We start from the raw sequence: 14,427 nt of genomic DNA, 5'->3' as shown, positions 1-14,427 counted from the left end.
ATCATGCCCTTACAAGACATAAATGGAAGGCTACTTTTTTCTTCCTTTTTTTTTTTTTTCCCTAAACAGAGAGAAGTGGTGATAATAGGCAGATCATGCACAATTTCTCCTATAACAGGAGACTTACAACCACGGAGCACGCATCTTATACGTTCCCTTCTATCCATCAAATTATATTTTGTGTCACTTAGGTCACTTAGTCTTGAGCTGTACGTGCAGTATATTATCAGAAAGCGCAGGAGAACTCGTAACCTTTGGTGAGTTCCCAGTCCAGTTATATGTCTCCTCCTAAAATGCTCACTACTTGTTATTAATGATGAGCACAGCTCCTGCTTAGACTCTCTGCTGTCTCCAGCCCCTTGTTAACTTCCCCTTTGAAGCAGAACTGGCTTCTAAGGAAGACAGTGCCCAAGACCTGCGCTAATCGTGCTGCTAAATAGGTATGGGCTCTTTATTAATCCAGAACCGTAACAATGTAACCACATAAAGCAAATAGGTTTAGTGGCCGGTTTTTGTATCTGATTCTGTGTATCACACGCTAAAAAGAGGAAGCAGAAGGAAAATTGCAGCAGCAGTTCTGCCCCAGGCCTATGCCTCCTCAGTGTGATGTGGTAACCTCCCAAATCCCACCCTGGCCAGAAACCAATTCCTTTTTTTTTTCTTTTTTCTTTTTCTCCTTTTTATTTCTTTTCTCCTCCTGCCTGCTTTCTCCAACCTTACAGCTACAGCCCTACCATCCCAAACACTCCCCACCCCATACGAGCTCCTATTCTGGGCATGTCCTCATGCACAAAACAGATGAGAGTGAAATATAATCATGAAAGCATCTTCCCTTGCAGAAGCTACTATTTCTGTTCAGGATATAAGGTTAAAGTATCCAAAATCTTCATGGACAAAATTCTGACAGAAAAAGATGTTTTTGAGGGTAGTGGTGGAGTCAAATGGTCACACTATATAAACAGAGCAGAAGATGTGTTTTATTGACTGCATTGTGTGAAAAGAAAGTGATAAATTAAATTTATTGATTTACAATATTTTAAAAACTTAGTATTTATTTAACAGGATTATAAAAAGAAAAAATATGGCAAGTTTAAGGGTAATGGAAATTTACTGTGTTTTCTACCTATTTTTTCCCTTAGATTTGTGTTTGGAGAGCTGTAGATAGAGGTTTTGTCTCAGTTCCTAAGGTTAATATAGATTCTCTCTTAGTGTCTGGTTATTGATCCACGCCTCTCTCTGCTTTATCAGATATTTTGATTGTCATCTTGCTCATTCACTGTTAAGGTCACAAAATAAGGCTGCTGTATATCGTCCTATGGCACAGAAGAGTCAAGAATATTCCTTTGCCTCTCCATTTTTCTTCTTAGAGTCATTTCTGTGCTGTGATTTTTATTTTTTTCCCAGTCTGTTTAATCTTTTATTGTTTTGAGTGGGGGGGTTAAAAAGCCTCTCAGCAGGAATTTGCCATCAGCACAGATGACTTCAGTTCTTCAGAACTGCAAGTAGAATGAAATATGAATTAAAATCACTCATTAAGCAGGTACACAGTTTTGAAGATGGTTGTTGTACCCAATGGTGGTTGTGTTCAGCCTCGTCTCCTCTCTCTGAAGTGCACTCAGTGAAGGGCATGTTGTAATCTAAGTTTTTTATTACTGGAAAAAGGAGTATTCATTAGAATCAGCTTGACTGTCCTCTGCTTTGTATTTCTTTTCATAAAGTGCTTCATTGTTGATGAAATTTCAGTGATTTATGGTAATGTGATTTGTGAAGAGATCAGAAAGTAAAGAAATCTGTGGCTCTGTCTGAATGACTGAGCTCAATCCCATCATCAAGTCCTGTGAATATCTGTCTGAACTTCGCATCTTATTGTGTCAAGCCTACCGAGGCAGCAGGTAATTTTCTAATATTAATAATCCACTGCCTTTCCTATTTACAGGATAACTTGCTGGCATGCTTTTCTGAAGGTCTTTTAGGAGAGGAAAATATCAAATATATAGAAAGTGTTATAAAGCGATGTCCTACCCCTCAGCCCCTGAAAAAGCACTCTCTGTAAGACAGTTGTGGAGTAGAGGCTGAATTGCTGTGAAATGGTGCTGCCTGCAGGCCCTTGTGCGTGCTCTTGGATGTTTCCTGAGTGCAGTGGAAAGGGAGAGGGAGAAAGACAGGCAAGGTGAGCTTTGTGAGCGGTGCGAGGGGGAAAGACAGGCAAGGTGAGCTTTGTGAGCAGCGCGAGGGGAAAGACAGGCAAGGTGAGCTTTGCAGCAGTGCGATCTGTTGGTTCTGCCGGTCTTGGCCTGCAGAAGGAGAGAGGGAGGGTGCTTCCTGAGGACGTTACAGCTCACTGCTTGTGGAGTGAAGTGGTAAGGGCTGTATGTGTGAATGTCTTTCACATGAACAGCACGCGATCGAGATAGTCCCGGTGGGGCACTGGGCTGGAGCGGTGGGAATGGTTCCTGTGCATGCCAGAGGTACATGGGGCGGTGTGCTGAGCCCCTCAGGTGGGGTGGGTTCATCTGCCCTGTAGCATTCATGGTCAGTCTTGAAGTAGTGCATGTTTTCAATTAATTACTTGGATTTTTCTTTGCTGACATACAGTATTTTGGATTAGTTTTTACTCCAACCCCCAAAAGGACCCTTTCACACCAGTATATCTCTCTGCAGCGATCAGGACGGTTGTAGGAAGTAGCGTAAGAGTAATGCATTGGCACTTCCTCAGGTTTTTTGTGAGCCTGCTAGGATCCGTGGATTTTCTGAGTCAGAGGTGATATGTTTGTTCATACCGGTCTTTGATAGTTACTATAATACATTTGTTTCCCTAGTCTCTGAGAGCCTGTGAGAGCCCTTGTGAATTCTGATATACAGAGAAGAAAGTGCGGATCTTGGTTAAAAGTTATTGATTGCTCAGAGGGGTCACTACTTATTTCCATATGAATAAGTTGTTAAGTGTCTATCCATATGTATTAATCATTGATGGAACGAAACAAAATATTTTAAAAATGTATTTTTAGACAACTAAATTAGCAATGTTCATAACATATGTATGCCTTCTTGAAACACTTGTTCTATTGGATTTAAATTATTAATATTTGCAACGATATTATTAGTGTTTACTCTTGCATTGTATTGGATTTATATGCTAATGCTACTTTTTCATGCACTTGAAGCATCTGAATTGCTGTCAACTTTTTTTTTTTTTTTTTTTTCTGAGGCTAGTCTCTTCCTGACCTTTCTGGAGGAGCAAACCAGCACAGTGGGAAGTAAAGGCCCTGCCTAAGGCCAGTGTACAGGAGCTTACAGGCAAAAAATGCTCCTAAGTATTTTTCTGTGGTTGAAGAATGATTTTGTTGGCTCTGTACATTTTGTAACATACATGAATGACAGAATGTGGCTTCGATTTAGACAATTTCAAGTCCTACTGTTCAGTGACCTGTCCAGGTAATACAGCAAAACATCATTCTTGACACAAGGCTGTGCCAATATGACAGTCTTGTTCCTGCCTTAGTTTTCTTCCCAGTGGGGAAAAAAAAATAGTGCTTCCATGCTGTATGCTTATTAAAATAGCATATAAAGGTCTGGCTTTACTTTTTATCTTTCCTGCCTCCGGCCTGTCCCTACTCTTTTGCATTCCTTTCTCTGGGTCTTGATTGTGTCTCGCTTAGAACTACCCAAAGTTTTCATGTTAACTTGACCTGAAACAGCGTAAAGCATTGAGCTGTGTTTGAAGTGAAGTTCATAGAGGAAAGAAATATTTTGTTAGATCAACTGAAGGAATACATAGGCAATTAGTGTTTTTTTGTTTGTTTGTTTGTTTTTAATAACGTTTATCACATCGGTTAGTTTAATAAAAAAATAACATTCCTCTGCACTAAACTTTCCCTTCCTGGGTCATTAAGCCATGCTAGCTACTAGAGCACTACTTCCATGCATAAGTAACATTTATTGCTATGCAGTGTTTTCCAAGCAGCCTTGAATGCATTGGCTCTTTGGAATCTCTCTGTGGGTCTGTATTTGTGTGCATGGGAATTTGTAAGATAGTGTTTCCACTGAAAAGGGAAGTTAAAATTAACAGTTGTTTTTCTGAAAATATAGGCTAGAACAGGGTTGGTGGTAAGTGGTTTTGAAGAGAGCTGACATACTCAAGATGGATTAGTTCATTGCTAGTTCTGTTTTCTTTCTGAATAGATTTAAAACAAACCAAACCAACCTCTACTTTTTCTCAGGCTTATCTGTCATGTTTTCAGTTTATCTTGTATTGGATGTTGTAAGAAGTTAAGGGGTTTTTCCCCCCAACACTATGACTTTCAGACTGTTCCAAAACATGTTTAAGCTTACCTTCATTGACTTCCTATTCTATCGTAACAGTTGAACAAGGATTTCTTCAGGAGCAATAATCAAATCAGTTTTTAATGAGCTATTTAATTAAAGGCTAATTGAGGTGAATTCATTAAAGATTTCCAAATTATGCTTATCAGGGTAGCTATGTTTTAAGATAAGTTTTAAATATTTGTTTTATACTGTGTTGTTTGATCATAAAAGCACATAGGAAATTATTTTTAAATGCCTAATTAGACTTTCTATGCATTTTTCTTCCTTAATACCCCATCAGGGCAGTTACCATGTGTGAATTTAATACGTCGCTAATGTTGAGCTAACATAAGAAGCAACAAAGCTATTAGAGGGCGTTTTAGAGTGTTAGATACCAAAGAATTAAAGAGTCTTTTGGGAACCAGTGAATTTATTGTTTTGTTGTTTTTTATCTTATTATTCTTAGCCTTAGTTTTGGGTAGATGTTAACTGTGTTTTATGCATCTTTTCCTAACCTTGCTGAATATCCTTGACAGCAGGCTAACTGCGGGGAATATCAGTACATGAGGATAGTATAAATCTTTTCTTTGTTGGAAGTCAGTCACTTAATGAATGAGTACATTAATTAATCAATCTGGTAGATTTCTCTTTCTGGGAGTACTTACTATCATCTTGTATCAAAGTGAGTTTGGAAAATAGGCACTCTAGCTTACTTTAATCTTTTTGTCATTGACAGAAACACCAAAGTAGTTGACTAGAAGTGTGGGGGGAAAGGAAGAGAAAATAGAACAAGAAATCTGAGGCAGAGAATTCCCAGAATTAATCTACATTTCTAGAGCTCCCAAGATTTGCTATCAATAAATAGGTCATCAGAATAAAAGCCTCTTAAGAGAAGTGCTACAGGAACCCAGAGACCATGTTAAAGCAAACACTTTTTATTTCCTTTTTTTATTGCCTTTCTTTTTTCCTTTTTCATTCATTCAAATGGCAGAAGTTGACAGCCCAGTCAGCCATCCCTAGTAGCTGATGTACTTGTGATTCAGTAGTGCCTCTTTAGATGCACAGTATTCCTGCAGCTGATGTTCTGGGAGGAGATTCTCAGGGCAGCAGTGGCAGCAGGAGCTAAGACTGAGTGAAATATTATTGGGTATAGATCCGTCAGTTTCATCCTGCACTGGTATGTCTTGAGATTGATATCTCAGCCATCTAGGCTTATAGTCTGTAACCGTAGCAGAGTACTTTATGGTCTTGTACTATTGGGTTTTCTCATATCAGTGCATAGGTGGTCTCTTTCTGTAGTCCTGACTGGAACGGGAATGGTCTCATTGCAAGCCAAGAGAATCTTTTTGGGAGACATACATCCACGAAGCTCGATGTGGTAAAATCGAGTGGGTAACGGTATTTTGACTTAATGGAGGATGGAGTCATAGTAATTTCAAGATGAGCATTTTTTTGTCAAGTATCATCTGATTTCTACAAATGAAGGTTTTTTCAGTTTTGCTAGACAACTTAAAAACTTGGTTTTAAAAAATGTGTTTTTTATGTACTCTCCTAAAATGAGAATAGTGCTTTTTCTTGTTGTTGCAACCCCTTTTCAGTTTTTACAAAGTGCTTCATTCAGGTTGCCACATCCTTTGCATTATATTTAAGATACTTAACAGAAAGGCATTTCAGTTAAACTTTAAAAGTTCTAGGTTAAATCCCAAACTCCTTGCAAACTTGAAATCACCCTAAATTAGCTGAAGGAAATTCCATATCCTAGCAGGTTGGGAGCATTGTACTTTTTTTGAAAGGTGGCAACCCCAGGTGAAAAATCATATCTTCTGTGTATCTAGGACAATCTAAGTTTGAGTCCTAGAAATCAATCATATCACTGTAAAGCTTGCCTACTTTTCCTATCCTACTTTTTATAAGATAAGAGACTTGAAGGCCTGCCATGCGATCGTAGGATTACTTAAGGAGAACGTAAGATGTGCATCAGTGGGTTAACCCTGGCGCAGCACAGCATCCTGTCACCAGCATGGACAGCAGCAGATGATGGGACGCGGTACATCTACAGATGTATCTGCAGATTGGGCCTTTTTATATTCTCGGCTCTAGTAATACACAGAATAGTTGCTTCTTGAGCTTTGAAGATGGACAGTCCCTCCAGGAATTTATCTAATTCCTTTTGAAAAAAATTATACTCTTGGCAGAAGCGTCGTGCTGGGGTAATGAGCTGTATGATTTAATTATGAGTTGTGAAGAAAAAGTCCTTCTTCTTGGTTGTTTTGAACTGCTTGCTCATAATTTCATTTTATACCACTTATGTCTTGAATAATGGCAAATAATGAAAAATCATTGCCTATTCACTATCTCCATACTACTCATCGTTTTATAGACCTCTATCGTATTTCCTCTCAGCCACTTGTTTTCCAAAATTACTGCATGTAGTTTTCCTTCTATGAAAGCCATGCCATTTCTGTGATCACATTCATTGTTCTGAATTCTTCTGCACTCTGCTCTTTTACTTTATCTTTTTGAGTGTGCATGACCTAAGCTATGTGCATTATTTGAGATGCATGTACACCATGGTTAGAAATTTAAGTATGCTTTGTGTTTTGTTCCCTATTCCTTTCCTAATAATTCTTAGTGTAATGCATGACACTATGGCAGCTACTAAAATGGTGAGTTCAGGCTCTTGCCTTTTTTCCACAATGTGTTAGGTCCATCACTTTTTGTGCAAAGTTAGAAGCTACTCCTTCACAAAGCAATAAGTCTGGTTTTATTTACATTAATTTTCACCTGCCATTGTACTGCGAGGTTGTATTTCTTCTTGCAGCTCTTCAGTGAGGTGATTGTCCTAATTGTAATAATAATAAAAAGACCTAACACACAAATTTAAATAATGTGCTAATTTTAATATAAAGAGCACAAGCATTGCTTTGTTGACAAGCTATGTCATACTATTATATATGCTTTTCCTGATCAATGATGAATATGCTAACAGTAGAGATTGTTCAATTTCTCACCAATAAAAAGGCCTTTTTAAGTTTGGTGTCGTCTGACACCGTTTCCTTGTTATTGTTGATAGCTTAAACAATGACTTTCCCATTGTAGTCAGTAGCTCAAGTCTCATTTGAGAATTCATAGGCAAATACTAGCTAGAAGTAGTAATTTCTTACTGTTTGTTTTACCTCAAATACTGCTTATTAATAATATTCTTCAAAACTTTTTTGCTAATCTGGCCTTATTTAAGGTGCTGTGTACTTAAAATGACCGACTATTATAACAACATATGTATACATATTTTTATTTATGCTTATAAATTTTGTGTATATGTGTTTATTATAAGTCATTTGTCAGAGCAATGCAGGTATTTTACTTTGTCTCTAGTCACAATATACAGCCAAGTTCACTTTCAGGGGGAATTGTGGAAGGAAGTGGGAAAGAACTGAAGTTATTTGCAATTGCTCTTGGACACTGGTATTGCAGAGGTGCTACAGCAATAGCATTGCTGTTGTATTTAGATGACTTCGGTGTTTACCGATCTTCTATGTAAAGAAGTCACAATGAATGCAAACTTTTGAAGAAGTATTGCCAGGGGTATTATTGAAGGAACGTTTTTTCTCTGTTTTTGGCTTTTCGGTGAAGTCACCAAAGGAACATATAGAAATGGATTTGAGAGCATCTCAGATGAAGAGATTATCTAAGTAGAAGAGAGATGTTTTTGATCCATCATGAGAGGAGGATCAATACCATAATCTGTGTGTTTCACTACTTATTATATGTGTTTCACTACTTATTATTGGCAATGCTTTATAAAGGGCTGGGAGAGGAATGAGCTCCAAGTCAGTGATTATCTATTACACTCTTTCTTGTGACACATTAAAACTTCAAGAAAACAAGGTGATGGACAGCAGATTAAAAACTCAGCTTGGGAATTACTTTTGTTTGGAAAGTGGAGAACTAGTTAAAAGTAATGCCTTGTGCCTTATTGCATGAGTGCACGAGCCCTCCAACTCTGTTTTTATGCTAAATTCATCTAGCGTAACACCATGAAAATAATATGTGCAAATTAAACACATCTAGAGTCTGTTTTGTTTTCACTGTCTTATGTTCCTTTAGTACTCCACAGAGTATAAGTACAGTGAAAAAATTCTGGCAATTAGCCTTGTCTTACAATTAAACAAAAGTTAAAATGCACATTACTCAGAAATATTTGTAATGATTATAATTAAAATAGATGGATTTTTTTTTTTTGATTTGAAATGTGCAACACTGATTAAATAGGCTGTGAGGTCTTTTTTAAAACTGATCTTACAAGGTAAGATTAACATATATCATCGATACTATGTGTATAGAATTGGAATTATAGTGAATTTATTTATTTTATCTTGCACATCATAGAATGCTTCTCGTTGCGAGCTACCTTTGCATGTCGTATCTGTCCAGCCTGTTGATCACAGAAGTCTAGCCTCAAAGTTAGATCAGGTTGCTCAGAATCTTATCTAGAGAAGATCAAATAGATATAACTTTTAAATGGAAATAGATGTCATAAATATGGATACACTGTGCAAAACAACTTGGACATAAATGATGAAACTAGGTTGCTGTGGAGAGTAAGTTTGGAGCAATTGTTCTGTTTATGAAATTCTATTTTTCTCACTGGTTGTTTCTAGTACGTATTATCATATTCAGAGTTGGCTCTGGATGCTACCTTCTGAGAAGCTACTATAGTGTTAAATTATGTTATATTCTGGCTGAGTGCATGTTAACTGTGATAAGTGGGTAGTTTGCTGTGTGGCAAAGATTATCCTTCAAGCAGTGGGTCTTTTTGAATTTATAGTTATGTATGAAATTTCTTGTGAACTCACTTGCTTTCTGGACATATAACAGTGATGAGTATTAGAAGGAATAGGATCTATTCATTTAGTTAAATTTGAGAAATTAAAACAATTACATTATTAAAAGAGGATTATACCAAATATATAGGGAAAGCAGTATCCATGTGCTCCTAGGAGGCAGTGGAGGCATCAGCAGGCCGAAGCTCTATTAATGCAGCACCATGGATAATTAAGAGGTGAACAAGGAGCAACAGTACCTCATTTTGGGCTATTCAGCATAAATTCATGAAGATCATTCATGCAGTGTTGACTTAGACAATTCTTTTATTGAGAGAAGAAGCTGTAATACACAGTGACACTAGATGAGATTATATGGTGATATAGTGAAGTTTACAGTGTCAAAAAATAAAATGATTAAATGCCATGTATGCTAGAGACTCGGCCTTCTCACAGCTCCATCTTATGTTTTCACTATATGAGCAATGAATTTTGTTAAGGCAGAGTAATGAAAAATAAGTTCCTTAAAACAAAAGTAAAGGGAAGGGAAGCTTAGCTAATAATTTCCATATTGGTTTCAGGAAAGAATTGATGAATATGTCTGTAACCTGTTCTGCCTTTTCTACTCCTCTTCCAAAAACCACTCCATTCAAATTGGCACCTCTCTCAGATGGCTGAGATCTACGTTCTCCTACCAGTTTTTTCTATCCTTCCTCTGAGATTTCATCACACAGGTCTTTATTTCGTTCCTTTACTGTCTTTCTTGACAATAATGGTTTGAACTACTTTACTGATCAAGACTTTTTTCCCCATATTTTTTGTTCTCATTCCTTTGTGTATGGTTTAATAATTGGATCCTAATTTGGTAGTATCTTCTCTCTATATCACCTCTTCCAGGTTTTGTTCATCTGAATGTCACTATTAGGTACTCTGTATAATTAATCGGTCCCATTCTTTGCGCCAAATAGGCTAAAAAAACGCATGGTTTTTGACAGTCCCTAGCTCTACATCACTTTCTTCATCCCTACATTATTCAATGCTCACACACACTTTTTGAATCTTTGTCCTTAGCTAATACCTAAGATATTCCCTCTGCTCAAATTCCAGTTCTTGTGCCACCAGATGCCTTGAGAAGTGAGTGGTGTCTGTACAGAGGAATCATCCCTGGTTAACAGAAGGAGTAGCTTTTGTGGGACAGCTACAGACCCACATGGATATCTGCAGAGCTTTACTATGAGGGGACCTCAGATAATTCAGCTGAAACAATTGTGTGGCTCTAAAGGACCTTAGCAGGAGAGTGAAACATGCTGGCACAACTCCTTTTACAACAGAAGGAAACTGAGATGCAAATCAAGCCTTTTTCTCCACCTGGGATGCAGAAGCCATGAACTATGTAACATTACAATCCTGCCCAACGCTGATATGTTTTCAAATTCATCTGCTCTGAAATGACATGTCATTCATAAAAAACAGCATATAAAAGGGTCACCCTGAAATTGTGAAGTGTGTGTTTTTGTAGGGTCTTAGGGTGATCATTAGGAATAAGAAATTATCAGTAAGCAGGCACACCAGAGATGCCAGTTTTAAACAATTTCATATACATGCTCTGTCAAATTTCTGACTTGTTAGATAATGTTGCGCAGGGGAAGAGCCACTGTAGTGCAGAGATGACAGCCCTGGCAGAACATTCCTTTCTCTTTTGTGGAAGAAACCACATCCTTGGTTTCTCCAGCTGTGCTGACTTCAGTGTCTGACTGACTTGCAGGGCAGGCGGGGGTCAACACTATCTTGAGTAAAACATTTATTAAAGTTATTTGCCCAGTGTCTTGATGGTAACGATGCAAGGATTTCTAATTTTGTTTGTTTAATACAGATTCACAAATGTCAGAGGCAGAATAAACCCATACAAACTGTGTAGAAGAAATTATTGCCCTTTATTCAAAAAAAAAAAAAAGGGAAGAAAAAAGGTGAGGACAGGGGAGTTGGATGCAATTGTGTAAGACGTGTTCTGTGGTGTTGAAGACATCAACACAAATAAATGTCTTCATTATATTGTGAAATACAGTGCAAATTACTTTTTCAAAAGCTTTTGTTCCCTAGAATGCCTTCTATGCCCAGCTACAACACCTTAAATATATTGTACAACATTGTGGCTGAATTACAAAATGAAAGGTCTCTGTTTTTCCACCTCTGTGGCCTTGGCTGTTAGAAACACTCTGAAAATACATTTACCTGTGGGTTTGTCTTTTTCAATAAGTTAATAAGGAAGGATGCTGCAATAAATTACTTTTTATTAAAAATAAATAAATTACTTTAGGCTTTAATACTTTAGTTGTGGTAAAATTATCTAAGACAGTAGTGAAACTCCACAACTAGAGTAATCTGCTGAGTGGGAGAATCCCTCTGAAAGAGCTGATACAGAAGTTTGCTTTCATGTATACCCAGTAGCAAAGGTTTTCAGTGCAACTACTGAGTTGACTATAGTAGAACACAACCAGAAAACAGCAATTGTAGCATCTAATTCAAGCCTGTGACCCCAAACGAGTAGTCTGACTACAGCAGTTTGCAAAAGTTTAGAACAAATCTTGAAGAAAGTCATATAGTAATATGGCTGTGGGTTTACCCCCAGCACAGTGCACTGGGTTGATTATAATTGAGATAATGAAGAGATGATACCCCAGACTGTGGGAAAATCCCGAGGGTATAGAACATAGTAGACAGCTCAGGACAACGCCACCTGCCAGCCACTCTCTCATTGCCGAAGGAGAGGAACAGGAGAGGTTCCTGTTGTCTTAGGCTGGAGTCAGTGCCAGACCAGCACGTGCTGCTGCCTTCTCCTTGCTGGAAGGAGAAAATACCTAGGTAAACCAAGACACAGTGTTAGCACAAGAACAGATGGGAGCTGTTAGGAATACGTTTAGTGCAGACGAATATGAATTCACTATGAATGCATTTAGTGCAGGAATTAGGAGAAGACTCCATCCTGCTGCAGCGCTATATATATAATACAGCAGTTGCTAAATCAGCTCTTGTGCAAAGGGTCTTAAATGTCTTGCAGCAAACTAGCTCTTGACTGAACTGTCAATATCTCGTTGAGTGACTTTCTTCTCTTTTTTATGACTATTTGAAATGTCATGTGTTCTCATTTCCTACCTATTATGGAAACTTTGCTTTAAATAGGTAATTTAGAGATCTTAAGCTCAAAAGACCTGTTTTTGCTTTAGCACAGTATTACCTCTCCTCCCCCAATATTTATTGCCTTGATGAGTCATTACTAGATGTAATGATTGGTTTAAATGAGCAAAATATACCAGTTTTGGCAATATGTCATTGCTAATAATTACTCAAACTCTTCAGTATTGTCAGCAGGATTTTCAAACCTAAAGACTTGATGGCACAGGGAAACAAAGCTTTCCAGCTACTTATGCCTCCTGTTTTGTTGCCTAATTATCATTCATTTACCCTGCCATAAGAGTCATTCTTTACCTGCTTTCTGATTGCTTTATGGCTGCTTTTACAGCTTTTGAGAATAAATTGAAATGTATGTTCTCACTGTGTTATATCCTTAAAATAACTGATTCAGTCAACAATCTGTATTTTATTACCCAAATGATCTAACAGCCTTCATATCATAAATGGAAAAATGGTTAAGTTAGAGAGTTCAACTGTGCCATTTATCAGAAAATACTATTTGCTACAGTCAGCAAATATCACTTCTTCCTTTATTTTGGCAGATTCCCCTACAGTTTGAGACATCCATCCTTCTGAAGGCAACTAGGAATTAAGAACGTATAGCTGGTTTAAATATAAATACATAAATATGAAAATACAAAAAAAAAAAAAGCAAAATATTGGCAAGTGAAATGAATTCATTTTACTGTTGGTCTGATTTTTCTTTTTTACTTTTTTTTACCTCCTTTACCTTTTATGAGTCTGTATTGTTTTCTTACCATACATAAATTACAGGCAATGCCTGCGACTGATGTCGTGGGTTGCCCTTTCCGTATCTCTGCAGCCAGCACTGAGCCCATGACACCAGTCTTTGGTACATCTCCTGGCACACAGTCAAACATGTGCCACAACTTATTAAACTCCAGCAATGCAAGACAAGCTGGAGAACCAAAGACTTGCTTGATGCATGTGCAACTCGATTTAAAACAGTTGGGGTTTTTTGAGTTTTGTCATACTAGAGATTCAGTTAATTTTAAAGACAGCTCAAGCCTCAACATGAATGTTTCTGAGAAAGCCCTGGTTAAGCTCTTAATTGTACACAGCTGGAACCAAAGTTACAAACAATAAGCAGAAAAAGAGAAATGCATGAACTTAGATTATATCTGGCTAAAGTTCAGTGCTGTATTGGATTTCTCTGAGACATACCCTGGCTGTAGGAGTGAGAAGACTGGGCAGCTTTATTCCTGAGGCCTCTCAGAATCAGCTTCTGCAGCTAGCTTGGCATCTGGCAGCACAGCCTTGATGTTCCAGGCAGGATAAATTTTGTGAGCTCTCCCTCTGTCCCTTCTCCATCTTTTTTTCCCTCTTTTTCTGCCTGGATTTCTTCAAAGTCTGTCCTCTTTTAAAATGTAGTCTAAATAATCAGTACTCCTTTACCATATGTAGCTGTCTGCTCTTGCATTTTCCCCTTCCTGTTGTGTCTTTTTCTTCCTTCCTTGTTCCCTGTTAATGTAAGTGAATTCCGCAATACATGACGCTAAGGATGATGCCTTGCAAAGCAAACATCTGGGACTTAGCTAGAAGCTTAAGGAAGGCCTTTTAATGATTTGAAACTTATGATGCTGTATAAATTGTCTTTTATAAAGCATTATGAATCCCTGTGTGCTGATAGACCCACGTTATAGTTTGTTTTCAACATGTTAGGGATCACACAGGATGTATTAATAGTATTGATGATGGCCCTAGCGTTTAAAGCACATTTACTTGAATCAGTCCCTGCTACCTCTTTCTACTAATTCCTAATTAGTCACAACAAATTTAATGACTCTAAGAATGTGTTGACCTTTGCATGTTTGTAAGGAACTATGACAATACTGCGTCATTATAGCATAGTTTTCTGGATCTGGGTTGATTCTGAACCCAGATTCTGTTTTTAAAAGTGACTGGTGGGCTAGGCAAGAGTTTGCAGTTGCTTTGCTTGTTTTGCTTGCATAGATGAAATTATTTTAAGACTTTGTAGAGCGTGCCCTTACAAATACAAGGTAGTCTGAAGCATCTTTTAGCTCTTTATATAGCTGTTGACACTATTATTTCTTGACATCTTCCTGTTCTAGTGGCCTTTTGCCAT

At 37.7% G+C, this 14,427-nt stretch overlaps 1 protein-coding gene across 6 annotated transcripts in view; it reads left to right on the top strand.

Annotated features, from left to right (window-relative positions):
• Positions 1-14,427, top strand: part of CDH11 (cadherin 11) — a 362,720-nt gene that overhangs the window by 124,642 nt on the left and 223,651 nt on the right. The window lies entirely within an intron of this gene.

This window comes from Anser brachyrhynchus (assembly GCF_964034855.1).
Source record: "Anser brachyrhynchus genome assembly, chromosome: 12".
In the NCBI taxonomy this organism is placed as follows: Eukaryota; Metazoa; Chordata; class Aves; order Anseriformes; family Anatidae; genus Anser; species Anser brachyrhynchus.
Note: the sequence above shows the minus strand (reverse complement) of the source record. Positions and strands in the feature narration are given on the sequence as shown.